Source organism: Dendrobates tinctorius, unplaced genomic scaffold (genome assembly GCF_039654945.1).
Source record: "Dendrobates tinctorius isolate UK_male_01 unplaced genomic scaffold, ASM3965494v1 ptg000130l, whole genome shotgun sequence".
NCBI lineage: Eukaryota > Metazoa > Chordata > Amphibia > Anura > Dendrobatidae > Dendrobates > Dendrobates tinctorius.
Genome location: NW_027361798.1, coordinates 4,382,399 through 4,408,500, shown reverse-complemented (window position 1 = coordinate 4,408,500; position 26,102 = coordinate 4,382,399). Strand labels below are relative to the sequence as shown.

Sequence of the window (26,102 nt, the reverse complement as noted above, 5' to 3'; positions counted from 1 at the left end):
TGGAATTCTAGGAGACCAGTCTGATTCCTGCTCCTCAAAAGCTAAGTTTTCTGCTTTGCCTTTTTGCATTTGTGTTTTGGTTTTAGTTTGCCTTGCTTTTCTGGATTCTGCCATTCCCTGCTGGGGTGAGCTGAATTCCTTTTTGTCGGTTTGCTCTGTCTTCAGAAAATACCTGAGTACTGACATAGTCTTTTTGAAGCCTAGCGTCTTCAGGGCCTTTTTCCCTGTCAAGTCTGTTGGCTCTTATTTTGATAGGGTTTTTCGCGGATTGCAGACAGCAGCCTTCCTATCCTGTCCTATCTAGTTAGCTTGGGCCCCATCATTTGCTCAGTCTATCTTTCTATCTGTGTTAGTGTTTTTTCGTCTTGCTTCACCGTCATTATATGTTGGGGGCTGCCTATTGCTTTGGGGTCTGCTCTGGGGCAGTTTAGATTTCTCTTTCTGTCTTTAGGCTAGGCAGTTCTCCGGCTGTGATCGAGGGGTCTAGGGCATCGTAGGAACCCCCCACGGCTACTGCTAGTTGTTGTTGATAGGTTCAGGGGTCTGCAATCCGATTGCTGCCAACTTCTCTGGTTTTCTGGACTTAGCTAGCATTTCTGTTTTTGCCTCCTACGGTGACTCATTCATAACACTAAGGTCCTTCTCCAGCTCGGATTGGACCATCAGGAAGATCCCGGAAGGACACGGCTATAAAAGGATCGCATGGCCGCTCTGCCATGCGCTAGTATAGACTGCATTACCAGACTATGAGGAGTGAGTGTTGTATGTATGTATGTATGAATATGTCTGGTGAATGACTCATTAAGAAACCCCTACACCCTGCCCAGGCTTAGGTGTAGGTAGGACAGAATCTGAGACAGGCATCAGTGTCCCCGGTGCACGTGCTTGACACTCCACCATAGCATCTATAGTGGCGTCCGCAAGTGCAACGCCTCGCGCTCAGTAGGTCTAGAGGGACTCTGACCCCGCGTCCTTGGGGCAGAGTTCTGTGACCGCATTCTGTGCGCTCTGTGGCCGAGCTCTGCGAACTAAACAGGCTCCGGCATTTATGTTCTGCGGTAGCGCGGCTCTGTGAGGTAACACAGTTCGCCCTGTTCACACTGGGTGACGTTAACCCATGTGTGACCTTTTGTATACCGCTTTATACTTCCGCCATTACTAAGCAGCAGTTTACAACCCCTGCATGATGGACCCCGGGCTGCGAACGCACCTATTTTATTATTTGGTGCGTTCCGCCAGTCCTAACAGTATACTAGCGCCAGGGTCTGGCTAGTAATGGCGGATGAACAGCAACTGCTGCAGCACATCCGGCAGCTGGAGGGCAGGTTGGCGGCTCTCGAGCGTTCAACCTCAGCTGCGGATGTTACTGAGGTCGCTGTTCAAGCAACCGCGGAGGTTGTCTCCCGTGTCCCCACTATCACCCCTGCACCGATGTTATCCCGCCTCCCGCTGCCTGAGAAGTTCTCAGGCGATAGTGCCTTCTGCAGGGGTTTCGTGAGCCAGTGCTCTCTTCAGTTAGAGCTCCTGGCTGCGCGATTCCCCTCTGAGCGGGCTAAGGTGGGATTAATTTCCCTTTTGGCTGGTAGGGCTCTGGAGTGAGCCACTCCACTGTGGGAGCGTGGTGCCCCCGTGGTACAGAGAGACTCTCAGTTCCTAGTCTCTCTGAAGCAGGTTTTTCTGGGACCATGGGTCACACACGATACCCCGCTCCAGTTGTTGGCTCTGACACAGGGTTCGTCCCCGTTCAGCCAGTATGCCATCCATTTTTGGATGCTGGCTTCCGAGTTGGAATGGTCAGACAAGGCCATTATACCAATGTTTTGGAGGGGTTCTGCTGACCACGTTAAGGACACCCTGGCCACTCGGGAGTTTCCCGTCACTCTGGATGAGCTTATTACCATCTCCACCAGCATTAATCTCCGCTTCTTAGAGCGAGGGTTGGAGCGCTCCCAGTCCAGACAGAGGTTTATGTTGGCACCAACTTTCTCTAAACCTCTGGAACCACACCCGATCGAGCGTCCGAGCCGTCGGTGGCTATGGAGGTGCCTCGCACGGGCTCTAAGGACCGCTCTGCTTGAACCTCCACAGCCCGTTTTCATTGCTGACAGTCTGGTCACTTAGCCAATAGGTGCCCACAGTGCTCGGAGAAACGCCCACGTCTAGTGGCAATAGGAGGAGGCCTACTAGACACCTCACCATTCTCCTCCAAGCTATCCTTCAAGGGGATGCTACAGTTCGGTTCCTCCACTCTGGCGGTAGATGTTTGCGTAGATTCCGGAGCGGAGGGTAATTTTATGTCCTCAGCCTTCGCCCTTCTGCACACAATCCCCTTGGTTATGCTACCTCAGCCTGTCGCCATCAGAGTGGTGAACGGCTCGACACTACCATTGCAGATTACCCATCAGACTGCTCCACTAAGGCTCTCGCTGTCTCCGTCACATCACGAGACAGTGTCCCTCCTTATAATGCCAAGGGTATCGATCAGGTTCTCTTGTGAGTTCCCTGGTTGCGTTGCCACTCTCCCCATATAGAGTGGTCCTCGGGGAGAATTCTTAGTTGGAGTAAGTCCTCTGAGGGTAGATGTCTGAGCGAATGCGTACAGGTTGCCTCCACTTTGGCTCCCGCAGATCTTTCTTCGCTCCCTCAACACTATCAGCAGTACGCAGATGTGTTCTCCAAGAGGGCGGCAGAGACTCTTCCGCCACACCGCCCCTATGACTGTCCTATAGACCTCTTGCCTGGTGCAGAGCCTCCCCGGGGTCGTGTGTATCCCCTGTCTCTCCCGGAGACGGAGGCCATGTCACAGTATATCAGGGAGAATCTGTCAAGAGGATTTATTAGGAAGTCTGTGTCACCATCAGGAGCGGGATTCTTCTTTGTTCAGAAGAAGAATGGAGAATTACGGCCTTGCATCGATTACAGGGGTCTTAACGCCATCACCGTTAAGAATAAGTACCCTCCGCCCTTGATATCGGAACTGTTTGATAGGTTGCGGGGAGCGAGAGTGTTTACCAAGCTCGATCTGCGGGGGGGGGGGGTTACAACCTGATACGCATACGTGAGGGAGAGGAGTGGAAGACTGCATTTAATACCAGGGATGGCCATTATGAGTATCTGTTCATGCCCTTTGGCCTCTGTAATGCCCCGGCCGTCTTCCAAGACTTTGTAACCGTCATCTTCCGAGATATGCTTTCCTCTTCGGTGGTGGTCTATGTGAATGATATCCTCATCTTCTCTCCAGACATGGAGTCCCACCGGAGAGAGGTTTGCAAGGTCTTTGACCGTTTACAGGCGAACTCCCTCTACGCCAAGTTGGAGAAGTGCCTGTCTGAGCAGGGATCCTTGCCCTTACTGGGCTATATCATCTCTGCCCAGGGCTTGGCTATGGATCCTGCCAAACTGCAGGCGGTAATGGACTGGCAGGAACCCCACTCCCTCAAGGCTGTGCAGCGCTTTTTGGGGTTCATAAACTATTACCGTCAGTTCATTCCTCACTTCTCCACCTTGGTAGCTCCCTTGGTTGCCCTCACCAAATAGGTAGCTAACCCCAAGTTATGGTCGGAACAGGTCTCCAAGGCCTTTTCCTCTATCAAGTCCCACTTTGCTAACGCTCCCATTCTACATCATCCCGATGTAGATAAACTTTTCATCTTGGAGGTAGATGCCTCTTCCGTCGACGCCGGAGCGGTCCTCTTCCAGAAGGATGCTAAGGGTCAAAAGCACCCCTTCTTCTTCTCTAAAACTTTTTCACCGGCGGAGAGGAACTATTCCATCAGGGACAGGGAGTTGCTAGTGATGAAATTGGCCTTCTCGGAGTGGAGACATCTCCTGGAGGGTGCTCGGTACCCTTTCCAGGTGTTCACCGACCATAAAAACTTGGTTTATCTCCAAACCGCCCAGCGGTTAAATTCTCGCCAAGCCCGATGGTATCTCTTCTTCTCCCGGTTCCACTTCACCCTACATTTCCTTTCCGGTGAGTAAATTGTCCGGGCCGATGCGCTTTCTCGCTCTGTGGTGTCAGCGGAGGAGGAGCCTCGGTTAATTGTACCATCTGAGAGCCTGAGGACAGTGGCTCCGGTCGCCCTTGAGTCTGTACCTCCGAGCAAGACTTTTGTCCCTGCCCGTTTGCGTACGGAGGTCCTCTCTTGGGCTCACGTGTCCAGTGTGGGTGGACACTTTGGTACTAAGTGGACAGTTGAGCTTTTGGCGAGGACGTACTGGTGGCCTCACCGTACTGGTGGCCTCGTGACGTCAGAGACTATATTCAGGCGTGCGTCTCCTGCAACAACACGCTGGGTTACTTTACCCCTTACCGGTGGCGGACAGGCCCTGGGAGATGGTTGGCATGGACTTTGTGGTGGGTCTACCCAAGTCCAGTGGTAGCACAGTTATTTGGGTCGTCACCGACCATTTTTCTAAAATGGTGCACTTGGTGCCTCTCTGTCGGCTACCTTCCGCACGGGGCTTAGCAGTGTTGTTCATTAAAAACGTTTTCCGGTTACATGGCATGCCAGACAATATTGTCAGTGACCAGGGTCCCCAGTTTGTGTCTTGGTTCTAGAGAGCTCTGTCGCTTGCTCAGTATTGAGCTGAATCTCTCCTTGGCCTATTATCCCGAGACGGACGGGTTGGTAGAGAGGGCCAACCAGACCCTGGTCACATATCTCCCAACATTTTGTCTCGGCCAGGCAGGATGACTAGGCATCCTTGTTGCCGTGGGCAGAGTTCGCCTTGAACAACACTGTAGCCGATTCCACCGGCCAGACCCCATTCCTCCTTAACTACGGCCAACATCCTCGTGTCCCTGTGCCCATGCCCGTGTCATCCACCGACTCTAGGGTGGCAGACTGGACGGTGGAGGCACGTAATATTTGGGACCGCACCCAGGATGCAATTCGGGCCTCTAAGGAGAGAATGAGGGTCTCCTCGGACGCACACCGTCGTCCTGCTCCACCCTTCTCCCCTGGCGGCTTAGTGTGGCTCTCCGCCCGTAACATCAGGCTGCTAGTCGAGTCCACTAAGTTCACTCCTCGCTACATTGGTCCCTTGAAGGTCTTCAAGCAGATCAGCTCTGTGGTCTATCGGCTGGCCCTTCCACCACACTTGGCTATCTCTGACACCATCCACATGTCCCTCCTTAAGCCGGTCCACATGTCCTGGTTCTCCGAGTCATCTGCCGGAACATCAGACCTGTCGTCAGACGTGTTTGAGGTTAATGCCATTGTGGGATGCAGGGTGGTATGTGGAAAAAAGTTTTATTTGGTGGACTGGAAGGGTCATGGTCCAGAAGCTCGGACCTGAGAGCCAGTGGAGAACATCCGCACTCTCCTTCTCATTGCAGCATTTGAGCGTAGCGAGGCTCAGAGGTGAGGGGGCCCTAGGAGGGGGGGTAATGTTAGGCGTCGGGTTCCTGTCGCTGCACAGCAGGAATCCCAATCCTTGCATTCGGCAGTCTCCCATTCCTCTCCGGCTGCAGAGGAGGCTGCTCAGCAGACTCGTCGATCCTGGTGCTCTACTCAGACCAGCTCCGTGGGTTTGGTTGCTGCTGCCACCTCTGGTCCAGCTATAGCAACGCATGCTGGTCAGCAGCGAGCTACTCCAGGGACTAAGTCCTCCTTTCGGTCCACTGAGCATGCCTGTGGGACGATCTTTCTTTTTACATCGGCGGTCACATGCTCAGGTCCTTCTCCAGCTCGGATTGGACCATCAGGAAGGTCCCGGAAGGACGCTGCTATAAAAGGTTCTCATGGCTGCCCGGCCATGCGCTAGTATAGACTGCATTATCAGACTGAGGAGTGAGTGTTGTATGCATGTATGAATTTCTTTGGTGAATGACTCATTAAGAAACCCCTACCCTTGGTACACATGTGTTGTGCAGCCTAGCCTGTTAAGCGCCCAGGCTTAGGTGTAGGTAGAGTCTGAGACAGGCATCAGTGTCCATCGGTGGCTCTGCACGCCACGGTGCACGTGCTCGACGCTCCACCATTGTTATCGTCTATAGTGGCGTCCGCAGGTGCGACGCCGCGTGCTCAGAAGGTCTAGAGGGACTCTGACCCCGTGTCCTTGGGGCAGAGTTCTGTGACCGCTTTCTGTGCGCTCCGTGGCCGGGCTCTGTGAGCTAAACAGGCTCCGGCATTTATGTTCTGCGGTAGCGCGGCTCTGAGGTAACACAGTTCGCTTCTGTTCACACTGGGTGACGGTAACCCACGTGTGACCTTCTGTACACCGCTTTATACTTCCGCTATTACTAAGCAGCAGTTTACCACCTCTGCACGGTGGACCCCGGGCTGCGAACGCACCTACTATTATTTTATTATCTGGTGCGTTCCGCCAGTCCTAACGTGTACTTCCTGCAGGTGACATTTAATGGAGAATTTTTATCCCTGATCATGTTATCCGTCATGGGATTTTCCTGTGTAAATCCTGTTGATAGTCATTTAGCATATTGGCTTTTTCCTCATCCACCATTTCCCCCAGACTATTTTTAAGGGGCCAACACTATCAATTTTAGTTTTACTATTTGTGTAGTATAGAATATTTTGGTATTATTTTTACTTTCTCTGGCAATGAGTCTCTCTGTCTCAGTCTTTGCTGTCTTGATTTGCTTTTTACAGAATTGATGTAATCTTCTGTAGTTAATGCCTCCTCACTACCTACTTGCTGTAATTCTCTAAATGCTTTATTTTTGTCCCTTATTGCGCCCCTTACAGCTCTATTTAGCCATAGTGGTCTCCTCCTATTTCTCGCAGATTTATTCCCATACGGTATATATTGTGCACAGCTCCTATTCAGGAGGATAATAAACGTCTCCCATTGTCTTTGTGTATTTTTAAGTCTCAGGATATCGTCCCAGTAATTGCACCAAGATCATCTCTCATCCGTTGGAAATTTGCCTTCCTGAAGTTTTGTGTCCTTGTAACCCCTCTACTACACATCTTATTAACCCCTTCCTTACATTGGACGTACTATTCCATCCATGTGACCTGGGACTTAATTCCCATGGACGGAAAAGTACGTCACACGCGATCAGCTGCTCTCACGGGGGGAGCGCCGCTGATCGCGGCCGAGTGTCAGCTGATTATCACAGCTGACACCCAGCACTATGTGCCAGGGGTGGTCACAGATCGCCCCTGGCACACTGCTATTAAACATGATTGCAGTGTACCGGGGCACATGGAAGAATCGCGCATGAAGGGGACTCCCTGCGTGCTTCCCTGATCCCCTTAGAACAGTGCGATGTGATCGCGCTGTTCTGAGGGCCTCCTTCCTGCAGGCCCCCGGATCCAAGATGGCCGCGGAGGCCAGCAGTGCCTGTCAAAAAAACAACACAAGTGTAAAAATAATTTTTTAAAAATTCCTAATTAAAAAAAATATTCCCTAATAATAAATGATTTTATTTGTAAATAAAAAAAAATAAAAGTACACATATTTAGTGTCGCCACGTCCGTAACGACCCGCCCTATAAAACTGTCCCACTAGTTAACCCCTTTAGCGAACCCCTTAAAAAAAAGGCAAAAAACAATGCTTTACCATCATACCGCTGAACAAAAAGTGCAATAATGCGCGATCACAAAGACGGATAAAAATAACCATGGTACCGCTGAAAACGTCATCTTGTCCCGCAAAAAACGAGCCGCTACACAGCATCATCAGCAGAAAAATAAAGTTATAGCTCGCAGAATAAAGCGATGCAAAAATAATTATTTTTTATATAAAATAGTTTTCATTGCATAAAACCGACAAAACATTAAAAAACGACCTAAATGAGGTATCACTGTAACTGTACTGACCCGAAGAATAAAACCGCTTTATCAATTTTATCGCACGCGGAACGGTGTAAACGCACCCCCCAAAAGAAATTCATGAAACGCTGGTTTTTGTTCATTCTGCGTCCCAAAAATCGGAATAAAAAGCGATAAAAAAAGATGTCACGTGCCAGAAAATGGTACCAATAAAAACGTCAAATCGTCCCGCAAAAAATAAGACCTCACATGACTCTGGGTCAAAATATGGAAAAATTATAGCTCTCAATATGTGGTGATGCAAAAACTATTTTTACAATAAAAAGTGTCTTTTAGCGTGTGACAGCCGCCAAACATAAAAACCGCCATAAATAGTAAATCAAACCCCCCGTTATCACCCCCTTAGTTAGGGAAAAATAATAAAATAAAAAAAAATGTATTTATTTCCATTTTCCCATTAGGGTTAGGGCTAGGGTTAGGGGTGTGTTGGGGTTAGGGTTAGAATTGGGGGGTTTCCACTGGTTAGGCACATCAGGAGCTCTCCAAATGCAACATGGCATCTGATCTGAATTTCAGCCAATTTTGCATTGAAAAAGTCAAACGACACTCCTTCCCTTCTCTGAGCTCTGTCATGCACCGAAACAGTGGTTTCCCCCACATATCAGGTATCAGCGTACTCGGAAAAAATTGCACAATAACTTTTCCAGGCCAATTTCTCCTGTTACCCTTGGGAAAATAAAAAAAATTGAACCTGAAGTATTTTTTGTGAGAAAGTTAAATGTTAATTTTTTTTTTTTTTTTTTTTAAATTCCTGTGAAGCACCTGAAGGGTTAATAAACTTCTTGAATGTGGTTTTGAGCACCTTGCGGGGTGCAGTTTTTAGAATGGTGTCACTTTTGGGTATTTCTTATCTTATAGACCCCTCAAAGTGACTTCAAATGTGATGTGGTCCGTAAAAATAAAATGAGAAATCGCTGGTCAACTTTTAACCCTTATAACTTCCTAACAAAAAAAATTTTGGATCCCAAATTGTGCTGATGTAAAGTAAACATGTGGGAAATGTTACTTATTAGGTTTTTTGTGTGCCGTATCTCTGTGATTTAAGGGCATAAAAATTCAAATTTGGAAAATGGCAACATTTTCAAAATTTTTGCCAAATTTCTGTTTTTTTTCACAAATAAACACAAGTTATATGAATGAAATTTTACCACTAACATGAAGGACAATATGTCACGAGAAAACAGTGTCAGAGTCACCGGGATCCATGGAAGCTCCAGAGTTATTACCTCATAAAGGGACAGTGGTCAAAATTGTGAAAATTGGCCCGGTCATTAACGTGCAAACCACCCTTGGGGGTAAAGGGGTTAAAGGACACCTGATAACTTATTATCTTCTGATCACTATCCCCCCAGTGACCCCCAACCCTTATATCTGATCTGCGGTCTGGCCTGTGGGGTAATATTAGGTCTAGCAGTGCCCCCTCTTGTTGGGTCCTGAACCAGTTGTAAAAGGTGATTGTCTCTCATAGTTGTCAGACACCTATCACCTTTGCTGAACTGCAGGTTTCGGTTCCCCAATGTATTTCGGGGTAGTTGAATTCCCCCATGATAATGACTTCTCCTTGAGTCGCAGCTTCATCTATTTGCTTTATGAGGATATTCTCTGTTGCTTCCATTATTTTTGGAGACTTATAACAAACCCCTATCAGTAATTTATTATTTTCCCCCCTCCCCTTATCTCCCCCCACAGGGACTCTACATTCTCATTAGATTCATATATATTATCACGCAGGATGGGTTTTAACCCCTTCCTGACATCAGACGTACTAACCCGTCCATGGGCCCCGGGCCCCTATGCCCATGGACGGGATAGTACGTCTACCGCGATCAGCGGCGCCCACGTGGAGAGCGCCGCTGATCGCGGCCGGGTGTCAGCTGATTATCACAGCTGACACCCGGCACAATGTGACACGTTAACCCCTTGCATGTTTGATCGCGGTGTACCGGGGGTTAAAGGGAAGCATCGGCAGGGAGGGGGCTCCCTCCGTGCTTCCCTGAGCCCCCCACCGCAGCACAATGTGCAGCGCTGCTGCGGGGGGCTCCATCCCTGCAGGTCCCCGGATCCAATATGGCGACGGGGACCTCCGGGGGCCTGCAGGGAGCTGGCTTCCTCAGTGCCTGCAAAACGCCGGCATGAGGAAGCCTTGTGCACTGCCTGTGACAGATTGCTGATCCGTCACAGGACAGTGATGTCCCACCTGGGACTATGTAATAAAGTTAAAAAAGAAAATAAAAAAGTGTTAAAATAATTTTTAAAAAATCGCCAAATAAATTACAAAAGAAAAAAAAAAATTCCCCCAATAAATCCATTTTTTGGAAATGATAAAAAAAACCAATAAAAGTACACATTAGGTATCGCCGCGTCCGTAACGACCCGCCCTATAAAACTGTCCCATTAGTTAACCCCTTTAGCGAACCCCTTAAAAAATAAAAAAAACGAAGCAAAAAATGATTTATCATACCGCCGAACACAAAGTGTAATAACGCGCGATCAAAAAGACGCATATAAATATCCATGGAACCGCTGAAAACGTCATCTTGTCCTGCAAAAAACGAGCCGCCACACAGCATCATCAGCGAAAAAATAAAAAAGTTATAGCTCGCAGAATAAAGTGATGCAAAAATAATTATTCTTTATATAAAATAGTTTTCATTGCATAAAACCGACATAACATAAAAAAAAGACCTAAATGAGGTATCGCTGTAACCGTACTGACCCGAAGAATAAAACCGCTTTATCAATTTTACCGCACACGGAACGGTGTAAACGCACCCCCCCAAAAGAAATTCCTGAAACGCTGGTTTTTGTTCATTCTGCATCCCAAAAATCGGAATAAAAAGCGATAAAAAAAAAAGTAATGTGCCCGAAAATGGCACCAATAAAAACGTCAACTCGTCCCGCAAAGAATAAGACCTCACATGACTCGGTCAAAATACGGAAAAATTATAGCTCTCAATATGTGGTGATGCAAAAACTATTTTTACAATAAGAATCATAGAATCATAGAATTGTAGAGTTGGAAGGGACCTCCTGGGCCATCTGGTCCAACCCCCTGCTCAAAGCAGGATTCGCTAAATCATCCCAGTCAGATGTCTGTCCAGCCTCTGTTTGAAGACTTCCATTGAAGGAGAACTCACCACTTCTCGTGGCAGCCTGTTCCACTCATTGATCACTCTAACTGTCAAAAAGCGTCTTTTAGCGTGTGACAGCCGCCAAATATAAAAACCGCCATAAATAGTAAATCAAACCCCCCGTTATCACCCCCTTAGTTAGGGAAAAATAATAAAATAAAAAAAAGTATTTATTTCCATTTTCCCATTAGGGTTAGGGCTAGGGTTAGGGCTAGGGTTAGGGCTAGGGTTAGGGCTGAGATTAGGGTTAGGGGTGTGTTGGGGTTCGGGTTGGAGTTAGAATTGGGGATTTCCACTGTTTGGGCACATCAGGTGTTCTCCAAATGCAACATGGCGTCTGATCTCAATTCCAGCCAATTCTGCGTTGAAAAAGTCAAATGGTGCTCCTTCCCTTCCAAGCTCTGCCATGCGCCCAAACAGTGTTTTACCCCTACATGTAGGGTATCAGCCTACTCAGGACAAATTGCAAAACAATTTTTGGGGTCCAATCTCTCCTGTTACCATAAGGAAAATAAAAAATTGGGGGCAAAAATATCATTTTTGTGAAAAATTTTTTTTTTTTATTTTCACGTCCGAGCGTTATAAACTTTTGTGAAGCACTTGGGGGTTCAAAGTGCTCACCACACATCTAGATAAGTTCCGTGGGGGGTCTAGTGTCCAAAATGGGGTCACTTGTGGGGAGTTTCAATAGTTTAGGTACATCAGGGGCTCTCCAAACGCACATGACACCCGCAGACCATTCCATTAAAGTCTGCATTCCAAAACGTCACTACTTCCCTTCCGAGCCCCGACGTGTGTCCATACAGTAGTTTTCTCCCACATATGGGGTGTCAGCGTACTCATGACAAATTGGACGACAACTTTTGGGGTCCAATTTCTCCTGTTACCCTTGGGAAAATAAAAAATTGGGGACTAATTGATCATGTTTGTGGAAAAAATAAAATTTTTTTATTTTCATGCCCTGGCATTATAAACTTCTGTGAAGCCCTTGGGGGTTCCAAGTGCTCACCTCACATCTAGATAAGTTCCTTAGGGGGTCTCGTTTCCAAAATGGGGTCATTTGTGGGGGGTTTCCACTGTTTAGGTACATTAGGGGCTCTCCAAAGGCAACATGACACCCGCAGAACATTCCCTCAAAGTCAGCATTCCAAAACGTCACTACTTCCCTTCCGAGCCCCGACGTGTGTCCATACAGTAGTTTTCTCCCACATATGGGGTATCAGCATACTCAGGATAAATTGGACAACAACTTTTGGGGTTCAATTTCTCCTGTTACCCTTGGGAAAATAAAAAAATTGGGGACTAATTGATCATGCTTGTGGAAAAAATACGATTTTTTTATTTTCATGCCCTGGCATTATAAACTTCTGTGAAGCACTGGGGGGTTCAAAGTGCTCACCACACATCTAGATAAGTTTCTTGGGGGGTCTAGTTTACAAAATGGTGTCATTTGTGGGGGGTTTCCACTGTTTTGGTACATCAGGGGTTTTCCAATCGCGACATGGTGTCCGATCTCAATTCCAGCCAAAAACGTCAAATGGCGCTGCTTCCCTTCCGAGCTCTGCCATGCTCCCAAATAGTGGTTTACCCCCACATGTGGGGTATCAGCGTACTCAGGACAAATTGCACAATAACTTTTAGGGTCCTGTTACCCTTGGGAAAATAAAAATTGGGGTGAAAAGATCATTTTTGTGGAAAAAATATGATTTTTTAATTGTACCGCTGTACGTTATAAACTTCTGTAAAGCCCTTGTGGGTTCAAAGTTCTCACCACATATCTAGATAAGTTCCTTGGGGGGTCTAGTTTCCAAAATGGGGTCACTTGTGGGGAGTTTACACTGTTTAGGTACATCAGGGACTCTCCAAACGTGACATGGCGTCCGATCTGAATTCCAGCCAATTTTGCATTGAAAAAGTCAAGCGGCGCTCCTTCCATTCTGAGCTCTGCCATGCGCCGAAACAGTCGTTCCCCCCCACAAATCAGGTATCAGCGTACTCAGGACAAATTGCACAATAACTTTTGCAGTCCAATTTCTCCTGTTACCCTTGGTAAAATAAAAAAAATTGAACCTGAAGTATTTTTTTTGTGAAAAAAAGTTAGATGTTCATTTTTTTTTTTTAAATATTCAAAAAAAATTCCTGTGACGCACCTAAAGGGTTAATAAACTTCTTGAATGTGGTGTTGAGCACCTTGAGGGGTGCAGTTTTTAGAATGGTGTCACTTTTGGGTATTTCTTGTCCTATAGACCCCTCAAAGTGGCTTCAAATGTGATGTGGTCCTAAAAATAAAATGAGAAATCGCTGGTCAACTTTTATCCCTTATAACTTCCTAACAAAAAAAAATTTTGGTTCCAAAATTGTGCTGATGTAAAGTAAACATGTGGGAAATGTTACGTAGTAAGTTTTTTGTGTGCCGTATCTCTGTGATTTAAGGGCATAAAAATTCAAAGTTGGAAAATTGCGAAATTTTCAACATTTTCGCCAAATTTCCGTTTTTTCCACAAATAAACGCAAGTTATATAAATGAAATTTTACCACTAACATGAAGGACAATATGTCACGAGAAAACAATATCAGAATTACCGGGATCCATGGAAGCTCCAGAGTTATCACCTCATAAAGGGACAGGGGTCAGAATTGTGAAAATTGGCCCGGTCATTAACGTGCAAGCCACCCTTGGGGGTGAAGAGGTTAAGGATGATTTTACATATAAACACACGCCTCCCCCTCGCTTATTTGTTCGGTCATTTCTGAACAGACTATAGCCCTGTAAATTATCCCCCGGTCACGGCTCTCGTCCGGCCATGTCTCAGATATCCCCACCATGGCAGAATTATGTTCCAACAACATTAACTCCAATTCCTCCATGTTGTTGGCGAGGCTTCTGGCATTAGTATACATGCACTTTATGTATCTCTCTGTACCTCTATTCTTTCTGAAATTATTACCTGTTCTAACCCCACCCCCCATGTCACCCCCACCCCCAATGTCATTATTTGTGCCCCGGTCTCTAGCTGCACTGTCTTCCCCTCCTATAAAATGAATACCCTCCCCCCGTCCCTAGTTTAAACACTCCTCCAGCCTTCTAGCCATTTTCTCCCCCAGCACAGCTGCACCCTCCCCATTGAGGTGCAGCCCGTCCCTAGCGTAGAACCTGTAGCCACACGAGAAGTCGGCCCAGTTCTGCAGGAACCCAAACCCCTCCTTCCTACACCAATTCCTGAGCCACTTATTAACCTCCCTAATCTCCCGCTGCCTCTCTGGCGTGGCACGTGGTACAGGAAGTATTTCCGAAAATACCACCTTGGAGGTCCTTGCTTTAAGCTTGCAGCCTAATTCCCTGAAATCATCTTTAAGGACCTTCCACCTACCTCTAACTTTGTCATTTGTGCCAATGTGCACCATGACCGCTGGGTCCTCACCAGCCCCTCCCAGTAATCTGTCAGCCCGATCAGCGATGTGTCGGACTCGAGCGCCAGGTAGGCAGCACACCGTCCGACGATCCCTGTCCTTATGATAGATTGCCCTATCTGTTCCCCTAATAATTGAGTCTCCCACTACCAGCACCTGTCTGGCCTGCCCTGCTCTCCTATTTCCCCCCTTACTGGAGCAGACACTCCTCCGGCTTTCAGAGGACATGCCTTGCTGCAGCAGTGCTACTCCTGCACTGACACTCCCCTCATCCGCCAACTTAGGAAACATATTGGGGTGTGCCAGATCAGGACTAGCCTCCCTGGTGCTCTTCCCTCTACCCCGCCTTCTAACTGTCACCCAGCTAGCTGCTTCATTGTCCTGCAGCTCCAACCTAGCATCCCCCCCCTCATCTATCCCAGTGAGCAGAAGACTCCTTTCCATATTGTCTATGGATCTCAGTGTTGCCAGCTGCACGTTTAGGCTATGTGCACACGTAGCGGAACTCTCGCGGAAGTTACCGCAGGAATTCCGGAATTCCATTCCGCGGGAAAACCGCATTTTAAATTCCCGTGATTTTCCCGCGGAAAAACTAGCGATTTGCAAGCATAATTAGCTTGCAGAATGCTAGCGTTTTCCAAGTGATCTGTAGCATCGCTTGGAAAACTGATTGACAGGTTGCTCACACTTGTCACTTAGTGTTTGACGAGTGTGACCAACTTCTTACTATTGAGGCGGCCTATGCAGCATCAGTAGTAAAAAGATCTAATGTTAACAACAATAAAAAAAAATAAAAAATGGTGTTTTTCTCACCTTCCGACGTCCTGCGCAGCCTTCCCGATCATCACGATCCCTCCGTTCCCAGTGATGCCTTGCGAGACTTTTGATGACATAGCGGTCTCGCGATACTGTAGTGGTCTCGCAAGACCGCTACGTCATCACAGGTCCTTGCCGCAAGGCATCACTGGGAACGGGAGTTGGCGGGAGCATCGGTAAGGCAGAGCGGGACGCCGGAAGGTGCATATAACCCGATTTTTTTATTTTAATTTTATTTTTTACATTGATAATGGTACCCAGGGCCTGGAGGACAGTCTCCTCTCCTCCGGACCGTGGGTATCATCTGCAAATGTTCTGCTTACTTTTCGCATGGTGGGCACAGCTACATGCGGAAAGTAAGCAGAACAATGCATTCCTATGTGGGCGGAATTGCCGCGATTCCGCCAAATTAATGAGCATGCTGCGTATTTTTCCGCGATGTGGTTCCGCCGCTGGAAAATCCGCAGCATTAGCACAGCATTGTGGAATCCCATAGGAATGCATGGGATGCTGTTTTTTTGCGTTTTCGCGGCAAAATCACGCATTAAAAACCACCGCGAAAACGCAAAAAAAAACGCAATGTGTGAACGCAGCCTTAGATCCAGTATCTGGGCTTCCAAATGCACAACGTGCTCACATCTCACACGGCAGTATAGACCGTCAACTGGCTGGTCAAGGATTGCATACATGCAGCAAGATGTACACTGGATGGCGGCATTGGCAATAGTGGAGCACATCCTAATGGGGATTGCACCAGACAGAAAAGAAAAGTAAAAATAAATAGTATTAATAAAAGAAATTCAGTAATACTTCCCTTGGAAACTCCCTGAAGCCAAAGTCACTGAATCACAAGTCACACACTTACCACCGTTCACACTTATGCTCCGGTCACTCTCCGCTCGCTCACACTCGGCTCACTCACACTCGCTGAGCAGAGATATTTTTTCCCCTTCACTGAATCGTGTTCTCTGGGGTCTCAGCTACACCCTGTAGCCGAGATCCCGGAGATTCGCGATGCTGGAGGTGCTATACACTTATAACTCAGCACTTTTAATAAGCGACACTGAGGAATAAGTACCCTTAAATGCCGCCATTAAAAGGAGTATCTGCATTCGTTAAGGGGTTAATCTGCACATGCCCCCGCCCACAGGCCAGAGCGCGAGCATACCATGAACGCAAAAGTGAAAATAAAGATTCCACAAGAACCACAAGACAGATTTCAGCACCAGGTGTCAGTGTATAACGTATGTGTAACGTCAGTGTATAACGGTGCCGACCTGACACTGTAGTTACTGAGCACAATCCTGATCGCAGGGGCACTATAATAACATGAGTCCTCCAGTCACCTCCAGAGCTGCACTCACTATTCTGCTGTTACATTGTGTCTTTCCTCCAGTCACCTCCAGAGCTGCACTCACTATTCTGCTGTTACATCATGTCTTATCCTCCAACTCTTTTATTTTACAAAATTATCAAAATTACACTCAGAAACAAACCACAATACATAAACTAAAGAAAACCAACATAGACAGACATAAAATGTGCAAAACATGCGCAAACAACTGAAAGTCCAAATCCTTTCCTTGTCCCCCACTGAGCTCGGCAGCTCAGGGTCCCCCAGCAGGAATCCACTTAAAAGAAAATACAAAGAAACATAAACCCCTCTCACCACTCTCACTCCATTCACCCCCATTCACCCCCATTCACACCTCACCGATTTTACTGGTTTACTATTTACAATTTTACTATTTACAAAAACCAAACGAAAATAACCCTTTCCTGGCCCTCCGCCTTGGAAAAAAAAGAACTCTGCCACTTTGGCCGACAAACCTTACCTCCTATTACACAGCAAAGATTTTTTTTTTTTTCTTCTTTTTCCCTCTTTTTCCCTCTCCCACACATGGCAACAAGTTCGCAGCCTTTTTTCCCACCACCTTGCACCGCAGGTCCTACAAGTTTGTAGCCTTGTCACTGCAAAATCTGGTCCACGAAAGTTTATGGCCTTTTGATTCCACCTTTTTTTTTTCTCTAAAAACTATTTCCAGGGTCCGCAGAGTCTACTTCTCCTGCCCTGCTCCTTTGCTCCTTCATGTTGCTCTTGGCATCCGGTCATCCATCCACCACCCCCCATGCACCCCCCTCCCAACCTGACTACACCCCATCCACACATTCTAACTAAAAAAAAAACGTGTGCTATATGTTTTTCCTTTTACCAAAGCACAACCAAAAGACATTTTCCAAAACTCTCAATACCATCCCATCTACTTACGCATTAATATACAAACTAAACACAGCATTTACATACCCAAGGCCCAAGTTTGGCACCTGTAAGCCCAATATCCATTATATGTCCTGTTTTTAAAACAAAAAGCTAAGGTGGCATGCACCAGCCCACCACCAGGAAAATGGGTTCTAGAGGCTCCATCCCTCACTAACACATTCATCCTATCCCTCAAGAACTAAGACTGTCCCTACTTCTGTCCCTAAAAAAGAAACCTGTCCCTATCTGTCCCTACCTGCCCCTACTCTACCTAACTTAACATAACTAACTCTCTATCTGTCCCTCAGTGCCTGTCCCTCCCGTCCCTATCTGCCTCTACTTCTGTCCCTAACACACCCAGTGAAACTTATGCTATCCCTACCCTCATTCACACGGAGCTAGCTCTCCCTTGAGTGCGTTTTTAAAAGGAGAGGCCTCTCCAAAGCCAAGAGGCCTTCCTCACACCCAACCTTTCGAACTCCAAAGAACGGACCTTCACCAGGTCACCCAAGATGTTTCCTACCACCTCATCCCTTGGGAGGGTTTTTTTCCGCGTCGAAACTAGGCACCGTGCATTCCAAGTGTGGAACCTAACCGTTGCACTGACTAGGAATAAAGTGCACGGGTCCCGGCCACCCAGGGATCTGAACGCTCCATAGGCCCATTCAGAGTAGGAGAGGGACGCCAGCCACGGCCAACGTATGGAAGCACCCACCCTGTTGTAAACCTCTGCATTAAAGGGACAATGAAGCAGGAAGTGCTCCATGCTTTCCAGCACGTCGCCACACTCCTCACGGGGACAACCCCGATCATCGGATTTCCTGCACTTCAAGTTGTCCCTTACATACAGCCTCCCATGGAAGCAACGCCAGGTCAAGTCCCAAAACTTCATGGTGATCCGCTTAGAATTTAAAAGCCCCAGCCCGACCTCCAGATCCCGGCCTGGGCAATCCTTAAGGGCCAGGGGCTTCTGGAAATGGGTCAACAGGACCCTCCTGTCAAGGCACTGCCTCGACATGGTCCTGATTTCCCACATTCCCAGACCCCACCGGCGGATCACCTTCAGAACCGGGGTAGCATAAGCCGGGAGATGCCCATGAGGTGTGCGTAGGTCCTTCACCCGCCCTCCTGTCTCCCATTCCTGGAAGAAAGGCCAAAGCCAACCCTTGCAGGAGACTACCCACGGAGGAGCCCTCTCTAGCCAGAGGTTGGAGATGTTAGTCTTAAGAAAGGTGTTTACTAGAAACACCACCGGGTTGACCATACCCAACCCGCCTAGTCTCCTCGTACGGTATGTAACCTCCCTCTTGATTAGGTTAAGCCTATTCCCCCATAACAATTGGAAGAACAGGCTATAGACCCGTGTCCAGAGAGGTTCCGGCAAGATGCACACACTGCCCAGGTATATCAATAAAGGTAGCTGATAGCCTTTAGCCAGGGCAACCCTTTCCCTCAGGGTTAAAGACCAACCCTTCCATTGGTCCACCTTTTGGGCGGCGATCTTAAGTCTGCCCTCCCAATTTTGCTGGGGGTAGTCCCCGGGGCCAAATTCGATGCCTAGAATTTTGGCGGTGGCCTGGGGCCCTGGAAGGGTGCCCGGGAGATCAAAACTAGGATCTCCCCCTCCCAGCCAGAGACTTTCACACTTATCCCGGTTGATCATGGACCCGGATGCCTCCGAGTAGCGCACTACCTCCAACATGACCCAGTCCGCCTCCCCTCTCGAGGATACAAACAGGGAAACATCATCGGCGTACGCCACCACCCTCAGAGAGGAGCCAGAGCCCGCCTGGTCCATCCCGACTCCCGCCAACGGTCCACGATCTACCCTCCTTAAGAAGGGATCGATCGCGAACACGTATAAAAGCGGGCTCAGCGGACAGCCCTGACGGACCCCAGAACCCACCTCAAAAGGGCGACCTGACCAACCGTTAACCAGCGGAAAAGTCTCAGCCCCTTGGTACAAGATCTCTAACCATTTTACAAACCTCCCAGGCAGACCATACCTCAAAAGGACGGACCAGAGGTACTCGTGGTTGACCCGGTCAAAGGCTTTCGCTTGATCTAATGACAGCAAGTACCCCTTCCAGTGACCTGCCCTACCCTGCTCCGCTGCCTCTCGGACACCGAGCACAGCACTAAAAGTACTGCGGCCTGGAACAGAGCAATGCTGGGCCCCTGAAAGGAGCCGGGGTGCAAACTTCACCAGCCGATTAAACAGCACCTTGGCCAGAACCTTCCGGTCCGTATCGAGAAGCGCTATGGGACGCCAGTTCTCGATACGGGACGGATCCTTACCCTTTGACAGATTAATGAGGGCTGACTTCCTCATTGAGCCGGGAAGAGTGCCCGAGGAGAGACACTCATTAAAGACCCCTGTCAAGAGGGGGACCAAGGAGTCCCTAAAAGTCTTATAGAACTCAGATGTTAAGCCATCCGGACCTGGCAATTTCTTGAGCCGAAGCCCATCAATGGCCAGTCTCACTTCCTCTTCCCTGATTTCTTCTGCCAAAACACCAAGAGAGGGATCACCCCCTGGCTCAGGGACGGTTTCAGCCAGGAAAGCCGACATCCTGTCCCGATCCAGATCCTTCTTTTCCAAGAGGTGTGAGTAGAAGGATCTGACTACCTCCAGGATCCCTGATTTGGATCTGTTCAGGGACCCCGTACTGTCGATCAGTCCTGTCACCATCTTACAATTCACTGACATCTTACAGTTTCTGTAAGGGTCGGGCGAGCGGTACTTCCCGAAGTCCCTCTCAAAAACCAAAGATGTGTGCCTATCATACTGACACCTCTTGAGCAAAGATTTCACTCTGGAGATTTCCTCTCGGTCACCTCCAGTCGAGACAAGCTGCTCGAGTTTCCTCCCCAGAGCCTGGTACAAGCGGTGCCTGTTCAGACTCCTGAGGCTCGAGAGCTGACGGAAGAACCCCGCCACCCGCTTTTTGAAGATCTCCCACCACTCTGACTTACTACTACAGAGATCCAACAGCGGTACCTGGCTCTGAAGAAAATCCTCGAAGGATTGTCTCACCTCCGCTTCTTCCAGCAGGGACGAATTGAGCTTCCACAGCCCTCTTCCCATCCGAGGAGTCTCTGCAACATTCAGAGAAAAGAAAATTAGACAGTGATCGGAGAACTCCACCTCAACGGCGGACACAGCAGAAAAGATGGCGTCCTCCTTCAAAAAAAACCTGTCTATTCTAGACCTACTGCTACCCCTATGGTAGGTGAAACCTCCGTGACCTGGGGTGTGCCGGATGTGGGCATCCACCAGGCGAGCTTCACTGGCTATGCTATTCAACGCGACGCTATCATAAGCCAGGCGATCTCTGGGACCCCCCCGGTCACGGGACCTCGTAATGGTGTTGAAGTCCCCACCGAAGACCACCTGTCGGCTCGTAAAAAGAAAGGGCTTGATCCTCAGGAAGAGACATTTGCGGTCCCACTTGGACTGCGGGCCGTAGATGTTGATGAGCCGGAGCTCTTGTCCCCTCATGAAGACATCTAGGATCAGGCACCTCCCCATTTCCAACTCAGTAACCCGTCGGCATTCAACTGCTGCAGTCTTAAAAAGGACTGCCACCCCGCTATACGGCTCGGCCGCAAGAGACCAGTATGAGGGCCCGCACCTCCACTCCCTCCGTGCTTTATTGATGGCCCCCATGTCTGTTAGTCTGGTCTCTTGCAAGAATAAAATTTCTGCCTCAATCCGGGAGAAAAAATCAAAGGCCGTGAAGCGAGCCGCATCAGACTTAATGCTGGCGACATTAATAGACGCCAGCGTCAACGGGGCGAGTTCAGCCATCATGGGTGATCGAGTTGGATGGCCAATTTCTTTCCTACCCCGCTATCACCTCCACCTGGGGAGGGGTCAGACACCTTCCTTTTCAGGGAAGCTCCCGACGTGTCCATCCCACCCCCCCCCCCGGTGTCCTCGCCCCCGGGTTCCAGGTCTGTCCCCCCCTCAGGAGGAACAATGCCCCCTGAGGGACGGACTCCACCATCCCTTGAAGGACCCTCCGTTGTTGCCCCCGGCCCAGTACCCTCGTCTTGCGGTTCATCATCTGAACCTCCGAGGGCGCTGAACCGGTTGGAGAGTCTGATCAGAGGGGGTCAGCGGGCCCTTCCGTATGCACCCTTGTGGTCGGGGGCAGGGGGGACTTTGAAGGCTTGTCAGCCTTCCTCCCCACCGCTTTGCGCTTGGCCCGCCTGGTTTTGCCACCTGGTGCTGTAGGCTGCTCGTGGACATCCTCATCAACACTTTCATACTGAGAGGAATTGTCCGAGTCAGCCGCTTTCTCCTCTCTCTCCATCCTCCTGATCTCCTCACTCACCGCACTCTCCCCCAGGGCCTCAGAGGCTTTGGCCACGGGCCTGGAGGGAGGAGCAGGCATCACCCCGGTTGCCCGAGGCTCCACCTGTCCCTTACCTCCCTGGCGCTTTTCCTGCCTCCGCTGGTACGCGGGGCCCCTTGCAGCATTGCCCTTCCTCACTGGCCCCTCAGCTCTTCCCCCTCCGCCACCACCTGCCACAGCAGAAGAAGTGCCACCGGGGGTTGCTCCCCCGCAGTTTCCCCCCACCGGGCCTGTGGCGGCATTAGAGAAAGAGCGAGGGCAGCGGCTGAGAGGGTGACCCAGGTCACCACACAGGTGGCACCGAATGTCTTTGCACAAGGCAGCCAGGTGACCTACCCCACCACACAACGCGCACTTCTGCACCTTGCAGTTGGCGCTGAAGTGGGTGGGGTCGCCGCACTTGTGGCAGACCCTCGGTTGCCCCTGGTAGAAGACCAGGATCCTGTCCCTTCCCAGGAACGCCGAGGAAGGCATGTGGGTGACCGTGCCGCCGGAAACCTTCAATTTGACCATGAAGGTCCAGCCCCCCGACCAGATGCCAAACTCGTCCCTGTTCTTTTTTGGGACCTCGGTGACCTCCCCATAACGGGAAAGCCACGTCATGATGTCCACGCCTGCGAGTGACTCGTTACATGTAACCACGGTCACTCGCTTGACGGAATTTTGGCGATACACCGCTTGAGCCACGAAGTCTCGCCATCCGGGCTCTTCTCGCACCAGCTCGTAGTTTGACCAGAAGAGCTCAAGCCCCTCTGGCCGCACGAAGCTGACGTCAAAGAAGCGGGACGCCGAAGGATGTATCAGGGCAAAGATGTCATTCGCCCCGAAGCCCATCTTAAGGAGGAGCTCCACCACCTTGCTCCTAGGTGGACAAGCTTCACTGCCCCCCCACCTAAGACAGACCACATTCCTTCTTGGCGGCCCTTGCCCGGCTGTGGGGAGAGACCAAACAGTCCCTCCCTCCCTTTGATTTTGGAAGGCTGCTAGGCCATGTCTCTATCCAGAAAGACAAGTCCACTGTCCTCCCCTCTACCATGATCGATCTTTCTCCCCTTTGGAGGGCCTCCAGGAAACGGCGGTGCAAACCGCCGTCCCTGGAGCCCGGAGGCGAGGAGACCCCCCCGGTACCACCCCGACCCCCAGCCGCGGCCCCCGCATAATTACGTTGGGGCCTCGCGGCTGGGGGGGCAGACGGGCCAGCCCTCCCACCACCACTTGTGCCAGCACCCTCATTCACTCTCCTGTTCACTCTTTTATTATTTCCACTCGCTCCGGCACTCACTCCAGCATTTATTGCCACATTCACACTCGCACTCACTCCCTCATCCATATCGCTCACATCACCATTTATGTCCTCAAACAGCTCTTCAAAAATATCTCCTATCTCACTCCCACTCTCACTTCCAGATAGACCACTATTTACATTAGCAGACTTGGTGTTGCAGTACCCCTGCCTGCCTGCTGGGGGCCCTGACTGGCCAGTGCTCTGCTCCTTGGAGCTGCTGGCACTGCTCCAACTCTTGTCCAGGAGTGCCGCTGCCCCTTTAAATACCTCCGAGCAGAGCGCACTCAGTACGCCCTGCCCGAGCCTGGGAGCAGCAGCAGCTCCTGGGTTCTCTGGCTCCCAAGGAGCGCCAGAGCCCCCGCACCACCAGATGGAGGTAAGCGGGCTGGGGACCCCGACAACTCCCTACCGACTTTTGGGGGCACTATGCTGCTTGAGGGGGTAGGCGGGACAGGAGGCAGTGGGCCCGCCAAGGCCACACCCCCGCCGGCCGCAGCCACCCCGGGCAGAGCAGTGACCCCTTGCGAGGCCACGACCCCCCAGGTGACGCGGGCACAGCGGGCGGGACAGCGGCCGAGGAGGACACATCCCCCCGCATGCCACAGCCTTTGCAGGCCGGGCAACACTCGGGGAGGCCACGCCCCCCTCACGGACCATCACTGCGCCCCTGAACCCACCACTTGATGTTGGCAGGGCTGGCCACTCCCCCTCGTCGCCCAGCGGCGGCGGTGCCCCCAGCACGGACCCCTTTTTGGGTCTACGCGCCGGGGACCCCGCTCTTGCCACGGGCGCCGTCAGAGGAGCTACCAGCCCCTTGCATTTTTTTAGCTGCTGCTTCACAGCAGCCTCCACGCCCTTTCTAGGTCTCTGGACCCCCATAAGTGGACCAGACTTAACGGACCCGTGCGTGGGGGATCCAGAGACCCCAGCACTCACCGCCGGAGGTGCGGTCCTGGCTGTACCCGTGCTGAGCGCCAGGCCAGCCCCCCCTGCCACCGGGGACTGAGCCCGGACACCACTACTGCCAATACCGCCAGCGGCTGTTACACCACTGGCACCAGCACCGACCTCCATGTCGCTGCCTGAACCCTCACCACCAGATGTGACGGTAAGGTCCAGGCACACATCACTCTGCCCGCGCCCCCGCTGCGGACCCACCACAGGCCCCGAGCCGGGGTGGGCAGCGGGTTCCATACAGCGGGACAGAGGGGCCCCGGAAAGAGGGACAAACATAAGTTTGTCAGCCACGGTGTTTTTTGGCTTGCGCATGTTTTTTTTCTTTTTCCTCTTTCCGGTTGCCTCGTCCTCAGGGCAGACCTCATCCCCAAAGAGCAGTGTGCCAAACCGCTCTGGGGACTCGATCTGCCTCACCTGTTGTAGGACGAGGCAGCCCCCCTCACTACTACTGTCCCCACTCCCACCAGCCTCCCCCTCGCCCCCACTTTCCTCCGAGTAACTGGAGTCCGGTGGGAGAGCCACTTGCTCAGGGGCCACCCCGCTGCATGTTACCTGGGTGTTGTTGCTCACCAGGCCTTCAGGTGGGGCAGGCGTAGATGTTCCGCCATCCTCCTCCTCCTGGCCCTCCACCTGGCAGGGGCCTCCCGACCCCCCAGGAGACCCTCCGGTCATGGCTCTAAACCGGTCATCGTTTTTCAGTTTCTCTGCGAAGGGGCCGCTCCCACTCAGGATAGCCGCCCGTATCTCCTCCAAGGCCCTGATAGCCCCCTTCAGCCTCTCCACCGTGGCGGAGACCTCAGCTCGTCTCGAGGCGGGGAGCCGGTTCTTAGCCACCGCTCGTGCTCCCCTTTACTCCTCCCGGAGTTTTCTCAGCTGTTTGGGGCCTCCTCATATTCGCAGAGGTGCGCATGGATGCGGGAGGCGTAGATGGTAGACGGCTCTCCCTCAGCTCTGGAGCCCCAGATGTTGGGGGGCTCTGCCACTGCACCTCTGCTCTGGGCCGCCACTCCTCCGGGAGGAGGAGCCGCCACGGTACCAGCTTCGGGGGGCCCGGTGTCCCGGGGCTCCTGGGTCCTGCGACCCCCTCTCTCCTGGGTCCGTCTCTTCCCCATCTCCCTGGGACTGGCTGGCTGCACCCTGGCCTCTGGATGGTGCTGAGGCCCCCCACCCCCAGCTGGCTTGCCGGAGGGTGGGAGCCAGGGGCATAGCCCCGGCGCTCAGTCCCAGGGAAAGTCCTCTTTCCTGGGAAGGGGGCAGATGGAAAGTCCTTGCAGGAAAAAACCTCCCTTCCCAGGAGCTTAGCAAGACCCTAGCCTGCAGATGCTCAGCACAGATGCTCCTCCTCTTCCTGGGCGTGCTCTATCCTCCAGTCACCTCCAGAGCTGCAGTCACTATTCTGCTGTTACATCATGTCTTATCCTCCAGTCACCTCCAGAGCTGCAGTCACTATTCTGCTGTTACATCATGTCTTATCCTCCAGTCACCTCCAGAGCTGCAGTCACTATTCTGCTGTTACATCGTGTCTTATCCTCCAGTCTCCTCCAGAGCTGCACTCATTATTCTGCTGTTACATTATGTCTTATCCTCCAGTCACCCCCAGTGCTGCAGTCACTATTCTGCTGTTACATCATGTCTTATCCTCCAGTCACCTCCAGAGCTGCACTCAGTATTTTGCTGTTACAGCATGTCTTATTCTCCAGTCACCTCCAGAGCTGCACTCACTATTCTGCTGTTACATAATGTCTTATCCTCCAGTCACCTCCAGAGCTGCACTCACTATCCTGCTGTTACATAATGTCTTATCCTCCAGTCACCTCCAGAGCTGCAGTCACTATTCTGCTGTTACATAATGTCTTATCCTCCAGTCACCTCCAGAGCTGCACTCACTATTCTGCTGTTACATAATGTCTTATCCTCCAGTCACCTCCAGAGCTGCAGTCACTATTCTGCTGTTACATCATGTCTTATCCTCCCATCACCTCCAGACCTGCACTCACTATTCTGCTGTTACATCATGTCTTATTCTCCAGTCACCTCCAGAGCTGCACTCACTATTCTGCTGTTACATAATGTCTTATC

At 50.6% G+C, this 26,102-nt stretch overlaps 1 protein-coding gene across 18 annotated transcripts in view; it reads left to right on the top strand.

The window, feature by feature from the left end:
* The window catches only part of SCRIB (scribble planar cell polarity protein), a 221,537-nt gene that overhangs the window by 119,040 nt on the left and 76,395 nt on the right, over window positions 1–26,102 (top strand). The gene's annotated exons all lie outside the window — the stretch shown is intronic.